Source organism: Saccostrea cucullata, unplaced genomic scaffold (assembly GCF_032062105.1).
Source record: "Saccostrea cucullata isolate Sc308-1 unplaced genomic scaffold, CSIRO_AGI_Scuc_v1 ctg7621, whole genome shotgun sequence".
Classification (NCBI taxonomy): domain Eukaryota; kingdom Metazoa; phylum Mollusca; class Bivalvia; order Ostreida; family Ostreidae; genus Saccostrea; species Saccostrea cuccullata.
This window is the reverse complement of record NW_026936985.1, coordinates 1-14,978: the sequence shown is the minus strand read 5'-3', so window position 1 is coordinate 14,978 and position 14,978 is coordinate 1. Positions and strand designations below refer to the sequence as shown.

Here is a 14,978-nt window from a genome sequence, read left to right as displayed (position 1 = left end):
CTTCAAACAAAATTTCCTAGGCAGACGAAAAATATTTATATAAACCATACATGCACAGGCTTTCTCTAGAATTTTCTCTTGGCAGCATTATCTTTTTATAGATTGTTTTCTAGAATTGGTGCTCAATTATATATGTAACATGTACACAAGACCCTTTTTTCGAAATTTCTGTACGGCATTGGTCATTTTATGCACTTTATACTACAGTTACGATCTTTAAATTTTACTATAATAAAAAAAAACTGCGTATTTAATAAAAAAGGAACTCGAAAACTGTCACATTTCCAAATTGGTAAATAAGAAAAATATGTAATTAAAACTTCTCTGATTGCACACATTGTGAAATTCAATTAAACTAATGATTGTGTTTAAATATATATAAATTAGTATTAAAACTGTGTAATAAACTGTCATTATTCTGAATCTCCTTTTGCCTTTCACCGACTTTCCAATTGTCCAAGTTGTTTTTCCTCATGATTGAGGAATTTAAGACTACGATTTTGTAGTACTAAGTGACAATGATTTTTCTATGATCTGATTTTATAATTTACGTCCATACAGTTATCAGCACATTATGTTTTCCTTCGAGTTTTTTTTCTCTTTCAAAAATAATATGATAGCCTGACTAGCCACATTGTTCTCCTTCATTGTTGAATCTCGTTCCATTGACCATCCCGTTAAACACAAGTGAAAGTCCTGCCGATGGGCAAAATAATATACCTTTATTCTAAGTATTTTGCAATTAGGGTAAATCTAAGTCAATAGGACCATATACGTACATGTAGAGCTACGTTTAGTATTATTGAACGTCGATTTATCTATTTGTTCCTCATTCCTTTTACATCTGTAATGCGCGGTTTTAATTGGAACGAAACACCTTCACTACCAGGGAAAACCTCACAACTGCGCAATCCATTTACACAAATCCCATTAAATTATAATAAATTGACAAGTTTATACAATTTATATATACTTGATCTTAACCTTACACGAAACAGTAATGAAAAAGATAAAACCAAATTCAATTCCTAAAGGGAAAGCTTGTTTGATGAAATATCAGTATGTCATTGCGGTGTATTTGTAATGACTGTTTTCAAGTTTTGTGAAAATTATCTGTGTGTAAATCACTAGCGTATCATTGAAAAACATGCCTACATTCAAGTCTTGTGTGATTTGCACACCAATAACCCACAAAAACATTCCTTATGCTTACATTTTACATGTCTAAAAGCACTCGCTGGCCTATATCTTTTTTTTTAGATTTTAAAACCTCTGTTTGGCCTCATTGTGACGTCACGTTAGCGCACATTAATTTCTCCGTGCATATTTCTACGCGTGAGTACACACGAAAATGATATTCAAATCAAGCTCACAGCCGACTTGAAAAAAAAAAAACACAGCAAACATAAATGTATGAAAACCAAAAGATCCTGAATTGTGACATTTCAACATACTTTCTCTCTCTCTCTCTCTCTCTCTCTCTCTCTCTCTCTCTCTCTCTCTCTCTCTCTCTCCTTATCTCTCAGACTTGTTATCTACAAAAAAGACATAGTAATATGCTGAATTATTGGTAGTTGCACATACAGGAACTTCTAATTTTCGGGCGATCAAGGAACGTAAAAATACTCAAGCAGTACATAAGCTTTCTGAAATATTGTAAGATTTTACCTTTAAAAAAGAAATATTGTTCATTCTATTTGCAACACTCTACCAATGTCTTTAAAACTATTGAAAATTGTGATCAGTCAAAAAATGGAATAAGTGTATAGTTTACCTTTTTCTATTATGACCTTAAAAACTTAGGGTCAAATGTGACGGTAGGCATTGGCACAATAAAGAACCCTCGCTGTTTAATGGCCCTGGGTACCGAATGTAAATATGAAGCCCTTCTAGGGCATACGGTGGCGTGTGTATATGAGTAAAAATTTTCGAATGCGACGTTAAACTATATACAGTTAACCAATCAATTGATAAGCGGGCTTTTTCAAGAAGTTTACATCATTTAAACTCCATGATTTAATGATAAAACGATGAAATATAACTTTTTTTGTTACTGTACATTTGAAAATAGAAGTTAAATTCTTGTTATCATAAATGATGCATTTTAACCGCTTCAGTCTGGAAATTAAATTTTGTTTGAAATGTAGAAATCTCGGCTAAGTTTTAGTATTTTAAAACAACATTTCACTACCGAAGCGTATATCATGCAACATTCACGAAAACGAAGACTCTATTTCTCAAACAAACAAATATGAAATTTCATAGAAATATATAATTAAAAAATATCTTTATTAAAACGACATGCATAAACAAAAAAAAAACAAAATAACATAACAAGTGACATGGAAGTGACATGGAAGAATAAAATATGATCCTAAAAAGTTACATACAATGTAGTTATATTCAAATATGAATATATAATTAATGTTAGCTTTTCCTGGGCCAAAGACCAACAAACTGGAGAACCATACCAACTGCCCAGTTATTTATAAATTTTGGCTTTATTAATTACACCTCTATATAACATTTTTATTCATTTAGTGTAAAGAAGGTTGGTTTCTATATTGATATTTTTATTATGAATGCTATATTTATTTGAAATATTGACATATGTCTGCCATTACTGTATCAGTCATCAAAGTGCATTTGGAAGACGGACGTGAAAGATGAATTTCAGTGAATGGAACTAAGGGAAATGGACATTGACCAATTTTTTAATATATATATATATATATATATATATATATATATATATATATATATATATATATATATATATATATATATATTCTTGTTAACAAATACTCGAAAAAGAATCTTAATTAAACAGAGTACATTTTAGGGCTTTGATACGTGTAAAGAAGAGTGTATATCATATTGAAAGCCCTGCTTTAATGGGCAACGATTAACTAGCGATTTTCCAGATTAATCTGAAACATTGTCTATGTGTATGAAAAGCAAAATTAGAATTAAAAATTTCCAATACTTAGAAGAAATACAAGATTTAAGATTGTTTCTTTATTTTAAAAATCCTAAGGATGCTTATACAATATTTACATGAAATACTCAAAAGTTAAAAAAAAAATAATAAAACACACACACACACGTACATATACCTTTACTTCTTTAATTTATAAAATATCTAAAGTCAATGTATGGCCAAAATTTAAGAAAAAAGTGCAGAAATTCCCAGATAAACAATTAACCGGAATTTCCTGGTAAAATGCACATCTAAACATTGTGTCCTAAATATATGCTACGTTTAACGAAATTCTGTGCAGCGGTTTAAGCGGAGAAGCGCTAACAACTGTTATCTATATTCAAGGTATGGCCAAAAAATCTAAGTTGAAAAGTGCGGAAATTCCCAGAAAAAAAAAGGGATCCTAATTTCCTGGTAAAACGCCTATCCACTCATTGTGTCCTAAATAACTGCAAAGGGTGACGCAATTCTGTGTTGCGGTTTGTGAGTTATTGCGCTGACAAACTATACACGTCTTATTCAAGGTATGACCAAAAAATCTAAGTTGAAAAGTTCAGAAATTCCCGGAATAAATGAAGGAATCGGAATTTCCTCGTGATACACAAATCTACACATTGTGTCCTTTATATTAAAAAATGACGAAATTCTGTGCAGCGGTTTATGAGGAGTTGCGCTGAAAAAAAAAACAGGACTGGCATAATGACTGACTGACACTGACTGACGGACGGGTCAAGAACATTATACCTCCCGCAACTTGTTGCGTGAAATATAAAAAATAACTTTAATTGACATCTAGTTAAGCAACCTTTAGAAAAAAATGTTCTCTATCTAATAACAGAAACCTTTTTATGAAGGAAAGAAACTGATATACATGTATATACAATATATATTATCAGTATCATAGAAATAATAAAAAGAAAGATAAAAGATCATTTAAAAAGGTTTTTCAAAGCAAAAAGTTTACAAATAATCTTACCTCAAAAAGGTAACCGATATAAGTAAGATTTACATATAGAGTTAGAAGTAGTTTTACATGTAAGTTAATATTGAGATGAGAATACTAAATGTGCCATTATTTCTAATGAACTATGACTAGACTTCTCTTTAAATAACGCTTAATATTAAAATGATAGAGAAAAAAAGAATATAATAGTTATCTTTAAATTCTAAAAGAAAAACCCTTATAATAGACAATAAAAACTATTTGACAAATAATTTTTATCAAATTTGTGTTTGCAATATTCTTTTAGGTGTCTCACAATTGTTTTCTTTTAAGAATTGGCATACACATTGTCTGTATTTAGAAAATCAGATATTGCTTTGAAGCAGAATTCATATTCTTCCTGAAATATAAAAATGAAAAACGAATTGAATTTACGTAGAATTTGTGTTTTTTATTTCATCACACCAGAATTTAAGTTAATTATAAATAATTTATAAGGAAAAAATTCTCCGATTTACAAAAACCTAAGCACAAATTGTCCTATATAGGAAATGAATTCTACCAGCAGAAAATCACAAAATAATGGATAGTTGTACATGTGTAACAAACTCATATCTATACTTTAAGATGATATTAATATCTATATACTTTAAGATGTGGTATTAAAGATTATTTAAAGTTCAAAATTAATTCATTTCTTATAAAATACTGGTAAAATAAATTAAAATGTACCTTGGTAGATAAATGTTTATCAAATTTGTATAAAAAATATATTTCGATAAATCAATGCAACCTATTTTTTTTTTATTATTAATAAAATTTAATAAAATCAATGTAATATACCTTTGTAGATATCATTTCTGGTCTTCTACACTGAAGCTGTTGTACTATAGTAAATATGTCCACCTCGTCATCCTGTTGTAGCTGTTCTATGGCGTTATATACAGCAATAAATATTCCACAACAGGTCGCACCATCCCTTTTGCGTAAAGTTAAGAAATAATGTTTTTAATTAATGTAGAAGAAAATGATTTTTTTTTCAAGAAAAAATTGCCTTAAAGTTAAAGCTATATAATTGATTGTGAAAATTTTAAGGTCCATTGTAACGCCTACCAACCCAACCCCCAAAAGCATGTTTGCCCTGATGTTCTTGACCTATGAGTTTAATTCACTTTAAAAAGTGAAATGGAGATAACGAATAGTATTTAATCTCAAAGTCCATAAAACAATACAAAATAGGAGCAGAACAAACACGGACCTCCAAAACATCAGATGTGGGATTTAATTGATTAATTAATTAAAACATTTAATCTTTGGAATAAACTTTGGAAAAAAGGGTGTTTGGGCTTGAATATTTTTCATGCGTGTTTCTTACGAAAGAGGCTCAACTTGTATACCTTTAATTTGATTTTTTTTTACTTTTAAAATTTGAAATGACCCATATTCAAAAAATTTTGAACCATATCTTTGAATAATTAAAGCTTGGGTTTTCATATTTCAATTTATTCTTTGGGACATTAAGTCGCCCGCGTGGCGCAGTGGTTAGAGCGTCTGCTCTAGAGTCGCGAAGTAAGGAGCCCATCTGCGGGACGTGGAGACCGGTCCTTCGGATGAGACCGTATAAATTGAGGCCCCATGTCGCAGTAGGTGCTGGCACGAAAAAGATCCCTTACAGCTCAAAGGCCCTGAGAGCCGAGCATAGGACAAAATTTGTAGCCCTCCACCGGCAAGTGGTGGCGTCTCCATATGAGTGAAAAATTCTCGAGAGGGACGTTAAACTACATACAATCAATCAATCAATCTCTGGGACATTGTACTTTAATAAAAATATCCTTTCCTTGGGAGTTTTTTTTACTTTCATTTGTTCGACTTCAACCTTCACAAAATGTGTCTGATTGGGCAAACAAAAATCCCTTTTTTAATATATGCCAAACATATACCCAAAGGCGAGTACTTACTTTGATATCACAGTTACGTGTCCGTCTTGGTGATATTTCCGATCAAGACTGAATTGCTTGATGAGGTTTGTCAAAGCAGAAGTTTCTTTGGGCAGTGCTTCATCGGAACTCCAATTCAAGCATTCAAATATTTGGATTTCGTGATATTCCGAGCTTTTCTGTAAAAATACCTTTTACTTATAAATTCAATTGTTTTATCTGTACATATCTTTTACGTGCATGCATTTGTTGATTTTCCATGCAAACATTTTAATATTTCAATAAAATAATTTAATAAACGTCTTTTTTTTGAAAATACAAGTATTAATTTACCTCCTTATCTGTAATGTTGATAGTGGTTTTTCTTATCTCCTTAGTGAGTAATGTCTCTGTACCCTTTGTTATTGTATATGGACTTAATTTGACAAGATTGTGTTTATCCTCTACCCAGCTTTGTAACTGGAATAAAAATTATAGATTAAAATCTTATAATAAAAAATAGCATCAAATTAAACAAAATATTTACTGGGGATGCAAAAAGCAAGTTATCACCAAAAATGATTGAAGAATATTAGAATTACCTCCTTCACTTCTGATAATGGGTTTAATGCAATAAGGAATGCTGACTCGTGATCAATAAGTAAACGAACAATGTCTATGGCCGCGCCAGACACTGGGAATTGTGCAGATATAAACTCCTCAGCTCGGGTGAATGACTAAATGATAAAAAATTAAATACACATGGACATGTAAATCTGACGAAACGGCACAAAAAAACACAATGTGTTGACAAAATATGAACATGTAAATGTCACAAGACTCCACATTAAGTGCGTACCATCTTTATAAAATATTATTGTATCATCTGAATTTCTTTCTTAGATAAAGAACGGTGATAGTTCTAAAAAGTTATCGGAAATGATCTTTGTAATATTCATCTTTTTAATCAGATACTGATAATACAAATGTATATACGTATAAAGACACCATTTGCCTTGAAAGATATTCCAAATGATGAAATATATATACATACAGATATATTCACTGCATTGTAGTACGACTCTCTACCAGGTACATGAGAAGTCAAATAGACCAGATATTGCTCAACTAAAAATAGAAGAATCATAAAGATGCATTTAAAACTTTCTTCACAATTAAAGTTTAACTCTCTTAACCAATATTTCTGTCAAAAAGTAAGTTATGTACATTGCTGGTGTGATTGAAACCGTACGTTTTCAGAGACTAAAATTTAGCCATGTTTCCTTAATTTTGACGAAAAAGGAAATCGAACGATTTTTCATCCTTAGAAATATAATGATTACCCTAAATATAATTTAAAGTACAAATATAAATAATCAGCATTTATTTATTAAGTTTTAGCAGCAATCTCTTCATTCTTGCTAAAAATGCCTGCTTTAAATCATCACTTAAATATCTGTTTATGAACTGACACGCAAAAGAAACACAACACCCTACTTTAGATTGAAATAATTATGTAAAGTAAATAATTTGTATCTTAAAATTATGAATATCTTCAATTTGGTAAAATAGGTATTATAATGGTTGAACGATTTGCTTAACAGAAATCAAAACTTGCATGTTAAACAAAATACTTGGCAATATTATGCAGTTTTAAGGGTTTTTTACTGTTTATCATAAGAAACGCAGCAATTTTTCAAAAAATAAAATCTCCTTTCGCTTCCCGTAGCTATGCTAAGGCTACTTGAAAATGGCTTATGTACGCATCTCCATTGCTCTAGCTGGAAAATTTCAATGTAAAAGTGATGGAGAGTTGCTGATGCGAACTTTCACTACATTACGCCATAACGGGGTCCTACGTATCATATGCATTAAGGACAGTCCTTGTAACGAAAGTCCAAGGGTGGCTACACTGCTCTAAGTTAGAGAAAATTCAACCTAATCATGTAAAAAAAACCTGCATTTAAAAATGCCAAAGAAGAATTTCTTCGCTCAGATCTCGATATTGATGAACCTACTGTATCTTAGAAATTAAGCTAAAATTGTTGTTTTGGGCAGTTTTGCACGTTTTACTTGAATGGCTGGGAGGGGGATGTTTTAACAGTCATATTTTACAAAGTAAAGTAAAAAGATGATCATTTAACAATTTTATCAAATCTCCGATGTTCTGAAAAGTGTGATTAGCCTTAATTTATTCGCTTTTGAAAATCATAAGATAAAAAATCAAACATTTGTAGATTACTACTTGTTGTGTTTCTTTTGCGTGTCAGTTTATTTATTTACAGTTATCTTTTTTTAAATAAGCAAAACAAGTCCACATGGCTAAACATTACAAATGAGTGAAATTCAAATAGCAGTTCGGACATGCATACCTGGTAAGACTGATTTTGTAAAGTTCAGTTTTAAAAACTTCTTTCCACTCTTGAAATCATGGGCATCATACCGTGGTTTTAAGCTTACCAGTTCCTAAAAGTGCAATGAAGATATTATTTCTTGATTTTGTAAATTTTTGAAACAAACATCAATAACAAATATTGATAACGTATATAAACTATTCATTTTTTAGTTGTAATTGCAAGCAATTTATTTTTAGTCATGTAAAAAAGTTCAAAAGACTATTAAATGTATGCTTATAAACATTGTGTATTCTCACATTGAATTCATTGGTTAGATGTTTCTGTGTATTTATTCTGTTGACATCTCCATACTGGTGGACAAATTCATCTTTCTTCTTATACTGGGGTTTCCTTCTGAAGAACTCGTACAAAGCATGGTAGAGAAAAACGTATTGGTCCTAAGATGATACAATGTTAAACGATTCTTCTTACTTTTGACTATGCATATTCCATTTTTAAAACTAGATTGCATTCATCACAAAAATATTTCATTTTTTATTTAGCAGTTTACTTACAGAAACAGATATTCTTTCTCTCTCTCTCTCTTTCTCTCTCTCTCTCGATTTGTGTATGTGTGAGAGTATTTTTATCTCCATCTCAATCTCTCTATCACTCCTTTTTTAATTCAAGATAGAGCAGTATACATGAGTAAAAATTGCAGTTTCTTTATATACGTACCACATTCTGTATCATTGTCATCCTGTTTCTACGCATGGCCTTGACATACTCTATGACGTTGACCTTGCCCTTGTCCTTGGCGTACCTGGACAAAACGTAAGGGCGATAAATGTCCCAGTTCGCCCAATTCCCGCACTGTAACACATTTATGTATGAAGAGAAAAAATACATTGGCTACAAACAGTTAAGCGATGAAAGATAATACGAGACTGAAGCTCTACTGGTTTATATCTATAGCAAAGGAAGAGAAAAGTACTTAAGCTGTTGGGAATTGAAACTTTATAACAGCAATAAATAGAATAATGACCCTTGATTCAGTCTTTCTATGTTCTTAGTGTAGTCTACTTGTGTGCCAAGTTATATATATTATTATCAGACTAAAACTACTATCATTGGAGTAGAATTTTGAGAGTATTTAACAGAAATTTCTATTCTTAATAACCAAGGCAATAATGTTCATCAGTCAAAAACCGATACACAGAATTGTGTATCTTAGTGTAGTCTACTTGTGGGCCAAGTTATATTGAAATCAGACCAAAACTGTTGGAGACATAGCATTTTGAAAGAATTTCACAGAAATTTTCTATTTTTAGTAATCAAGGCAATACCATTCATCAAAAACAAAAACCTATAGAGAAAATTATGTATCTTACTGTAGTCTACTTTCTGTGCCAAGTTAAAATGAAATCAGACCAAAACTGTAGGAGACATAGCATTTTGAAAGGATTTCATAGAAATTTCTATTTTTAGTAACAACGGCAATACTGTTCATCGAAATTAAAACCAAAACACAAAATTATGTAGCTTAGTGTAGTCTACTTGTGTGCAAAGTTATAATGAAATCAGACTATAACTGTGGGAGGAGTAGCATTTTGAAAGAATTTCACAGAAATTTGAATTTTCAGTAACAACGGTAACACCGTTCATCGAAATCAAAAACCGATACAAAGAATTATGTATCTCAGTGTAGTCTAGTTGTGTGATAAGTTATTTTGAAATTAGACAAAAACTGTAGGAGGAGTAGCATTCTGAAAGAATTTCAAAGAAATTTCTAATTTTAGTTACCACGGCAACACTGTTCATCGAAATCATAAACCGATACACAGAATTATTATCTTAGTGTAGTCTACTTGTGTGCCAAGTTATATTGAAATTAGACCAAAACTGTAGGAGTAGCATTTTGAAAAATTGTTTACAGACAGACAGACAGACAGACAGACGCCGGATGCATTACTATCGCATAAGCTCTTCTGGTCTCTGACCAGTAGAGCTAAAAAGTAGATGGGTTGAAAAATATATAAAGAGAAGTTAAGTTTCTTTATCTTCTTTTAAATTTGAAGGTATAGTATTTTTTTCAGGACAATAGCATCTTATATAACGGATATGATGCTCAAAATTTAGGCCATTAATGTATAAAGTATGTCCAGAGAAATTACCTGCAATGAACAATTATTGGATGTTGAGAAGGCTTGATTTTGTGTCTGAAGTGTCGGTGAAATACAACTAAATTCAGAGGATTTGGAGTCCCGTGATCTGGCCATCGGGTGAAGTGATACTGTACGACCGTCCTTGACCCAGTGACCTTAAAATAAGCATGCACATTGCAATTAATGTATGATGAATTGCAATTATGGCGTCTACCTTTAATCTACATAAAATACATGTTTCTACATTTTTATCAAAATGTTATGAGTATTTATATATACCTTCTTTTTCCGCACAGTCATTTTTCTCTGGACGAAATACGCATATACTTTCTCTTCTACCAAAGTTACGGAAAATGGATTGATTTCCAGATCTTTCCCTTCATCTGGCCAATATTGGTGACATTTCACCTAAAAGAAGGTTCATGTTAAAAAAATTTTGAATTTTTGTTAAAAAAAAATGTGGAAATAAAATTTATGTTTCTATTAAGTTTGAAGGAAATTGATACAGTTTAAGGACTAGAAAATCTTTAAAACTGTGATTTCAAAACCAGGTTAAAGGAGATTTAGTCGACAAAACTGAGGATTATAATATTTTATAATTAAATATTTTTCTTTAAACTATGACACAAGTGATGACAACTTAAATAAAAGGATATTACATCAAAAAAATTACTTTATATACTCTAATATATAAAGTTACACATTCAACCTTTGGTCCTTCAATTAGGTTGGTCAACATAACGATGTATTCCACATGCTCCTGCCATATCATTCTCCAGTGATCAACTAAAGTGTTTTCACGTGGGCCTAAAGGAATATAGTAAGCTTTTAGTGAAAGAAATAGTCAAAGGTAAAAGATTCTTATTATTCAAAGGAACAATATCATTTTAAAAAAAAGTTTTATTTTTCAGATGGATTTTGACAATTTGATATTTTTTACCTTGACAAGCAATGAATTCCTTTTCCCCCTCCATATTCTAAAATAAAAATGTTACAATGCAATTAAAAAAACAATAATATCATGTTCACACTAAAATACCTTCAATAGAAATTAAAGTAAAGTATATGTGTTTGTTACCTCAATATAGTTTGCATTTATGTAATCTGTAGTGAAGCCATTACCAACTTCTAAAATTACTCGTGAATGATCGTCTGTAAGAAAATTATGAATTTCTATTATTAGTGTCTATTACAGTTAAATCACATACTATTTTAGTGAAATATATATATAATTTCTGTTATGGTAATGCGGAATATCAAAACACTTCAAAAAGATATTAAAGAATAACATGTTTTCAGTGTAAGATATCCAATCAAATTCACATGTTACAATCTGTGCGATAGAATATTTCCTGAATATCCAATATTGTTGTATAAATTTATTAAGAATGTAAAGCGTAAGTTTATATTGGATATTCAGCGTGACCTACGTCAAAACTTGTCAATCCGCTTGACGTTAATATAAATTTTGCACAATTAAATAGAAAGTTTAATGCAAAATTTTGGGGTTTTTATGCTACACTTAATGGAAGAAAATTAAAGTATAAGGAATGAATTTAGCTACCCAAGTTAAACTCAAAGCTGTTTATTTTAAACGCGTCAACTGTTCAAGCAAAGTTAAAACCGTATAAACTGTGGAACTATTAAAGGAATTCCTATATATTAAGATGAAAAGAATATTATAATATAATTTTATTCGATGGCTTAAGAAACTCAAAGAAACTTTTCTTTTCAAATTTTAATTAACATTCAAAAGAACCATAGCTGTCTTACCGGCGACACGACCGACTAAAGTATTTAAATGGAAATCACCTGTGTCTATTTATAGATCTGTACATTTACCTTTTCGATTAAAGATCAAACTACATGTATGTTATCATTTGTAGACCAGTGTTATATTTTCAAAGTTTTTTGTTACATTACCCTCATTTTACTTCTTCAATTCTCTTATTCTAAACAAGATTTTTAGAACATTTAAAAAATAAAACAAGCTAGCAGCTATGACTTTGGGTGATTAGAATAGATTAATTAGACTGGGTTTTTTTACCGAGATTTTTTCAAGGTGTTATGTTGTATTATATATCTTACATTATTTATAGATGTATAATAAAATAATTAAAGAAATCATAGGAAAAATGCACCTGAGAAAAAAAAAGCATTGATTAGAAACACGTACTGTGAGACTCGAACTCACGATCCTTATGTATACAACCTGTAATCATACCACTATGCCACGAAATCTTTGTAATCGGATGGATAAATTTAAGACAAATTCTTGAATCTTTAAATAATATGACAAGAAAAATTAAATACGAATTTTCAACATTTTCAATATGAAGACCACCTTTAACAAAAATTATCTCAATGTAATGAAGTGCAGTCATATCCAAATAAAATTATTAAGACTTGTTTTTTGGTTATTGGTGGTCTTTTGCTACAGTTTGTCATTGTTTAGGGGGATACCTCAGTATTTACTATATTCTCCATATAAAATAAAGGATTTTTATATCTATCATACGAGGGAACTATTAATATCAAATATTATTTTTGTGTGATTTGCTTTAAGGCATGTATAAGCTAACAGTGTATGACAAAATTTTGGTTAAACAATGTATTTCAAAAATCACTACTAGAGCAAGCGAAAGTGACTATCAAATGCGCTATTGCCATTTTATTCAAGTATTGTTTATATACGTTCTTACTGAAAATGAAATAATAAATGATAAGAATGGATAATTTTACATGGAAAAGTGGTTTTGAATCGATTCCTGGGCATGTTTTCTGCTGATTTAGCTGTCTCGCAGGCAAATCTTTCTCCATAAGGAAGAGACTAAAATAGATAAAATACTGCTCAGTGATCAAAGGGTACTATGCAAAATGGTATTCATCAATATAATCGCTTTGAAATGAAAACGTTGTAAATCGGATACGTTAAAATGATAAAAAAGAACTGTATTTCTCATAGAAAATGCCCATTTTTTTTTTTGGATGAAGTACTCTTTATACATTCTAAGGTTGAAATGGAAGGAATGTAAAAAAAAACGAAAGGCTTAAGGCTAATCAACGTGAAATTGTAAAATAAGAAAATGATAATAAGCAATTCAATAATAATATTTTCACTAAAAATGATTAAGTACTGACCTTAAATTCCTTATGAAATATTTCATTTTCCTTGGCTTCTCTCTCAGTGATTATCCTCAGTAGGTCAGACACAGCGATATCCTTAGCCACAGATAGATCATTATAATACACAGCCTCCTCAGGGTTCTCCATTTGTGGTTCTTCTTCTGGGTCCTCTATCGGTACCGAAACATTACCTATGTTTGTGTACAACTTGTTTTCTGTTGTCATGGTAAAAGATAATCAATTAAATTAAAAACTGAAAATCTTAAGAGACGTAAGCAAATTCATTTTGAAGAAAATGTAGAACCTTATAAACTTCTAATATTTACCAGAAGATGGGGCATGCTCTTTTTTATAGAAGACCATATCTGATTTGGAATTTTGACGCATTCGTCGTTTGTATCTTCAATAAAAATATTATAAAATTAAATTTTTCCAACAGAATCATACATTTAAACAAGAGTGTCATTTATTATCATTAGATTCACATATTGGTTTCCTTTGAAATAATTGAAGTATTAAATAATTAAATAATTGAAGTCAATAGATATTTCAAACATACCTGAGAAAAATGACTATGATGATTATTAAAACCAAAAGAAATAGTACAGCACCTAACCCAGCACCAATAGCTGTAGTCGGCAAAGAAGTCGGGTCACTTACAGCAAGTGCTGGAAAAGAAGTATTTAACATAACAAATGAAATTTTGGGTCGAATATTAAAATAAATAACAAAGCACAATGAACAAAATATGTTTTAAAATAAGCCTTAATCATAATAAAATAGTTCAAAATCTACTAAGGTAGAACAAAAGTTCTTTTGTATTATATGACCAAATACAATTTATTTTTGACATAATACACATATGCATTTTCCCTTCATTTCTAAAAGTCGCTCGAATGGCGCAGTGGTTAGAGAATCTGCTTTAGAGTCGCGGAGTTAATCCTTACGACCCTGGTTCGAATCCCACTGTGGGACGTGAAGACGGGTCATTTGGATGAGACCGTGTAAACCGAGTTCCCGTGACGCAATAGAAGCTGGCACGAAAAAGATCCCTCCCTGCTCAATGGCTATGAGTGCCGAGTATAAGACAAAATTTGAAGTTCTCCACCTGGAATTGGTGGCGTCTCCATATGAGTGAAAAATTCTCGAAAGAGGGACGTTAAGCAATATACAATCAGTCAATTATTTCTAAAACGTTTAAAAAGACATATCTTTTCAATTAAAGTTTTATTTGAGTTCATAAAATTATATATATTTCTAAAATGATATAATACTCTCTTATGAATTATTTTATCTTAAAAATAAACATTATCAAAAATAATTTTACGAATGCCAAATGTATCCTGGTCAACATACCTATGAAACATTTCTCATCCACAAAGTGTCCCTTACATCCTCCTATACAGGAACCATTGTTTGAGAGACAGGTTCTGTTCAAACAGTTTGAACTACACTGAGATTCACACTCATGACCATAATAATCCGGTTTACAAACTAAAAAAAATAAAATAT

At 30.7% G+C, this 14,978-nt stretch overlaps 1 pseudogene; it reads right to left on the bottom strand.

The window, feature by feature from the left end:
* Positions 1-2,795: 2,795 nt before the first annotated feature.
* LOC134247009 (receptor-type tyrosine-protein phosphatase kappa-like) lies at positions 2,796-14,955 on the bottom strand (annotated as a pseudogene).
* Between the last annotated feature and the right edge of the window lie 23 nt (positions 14,956-14,978).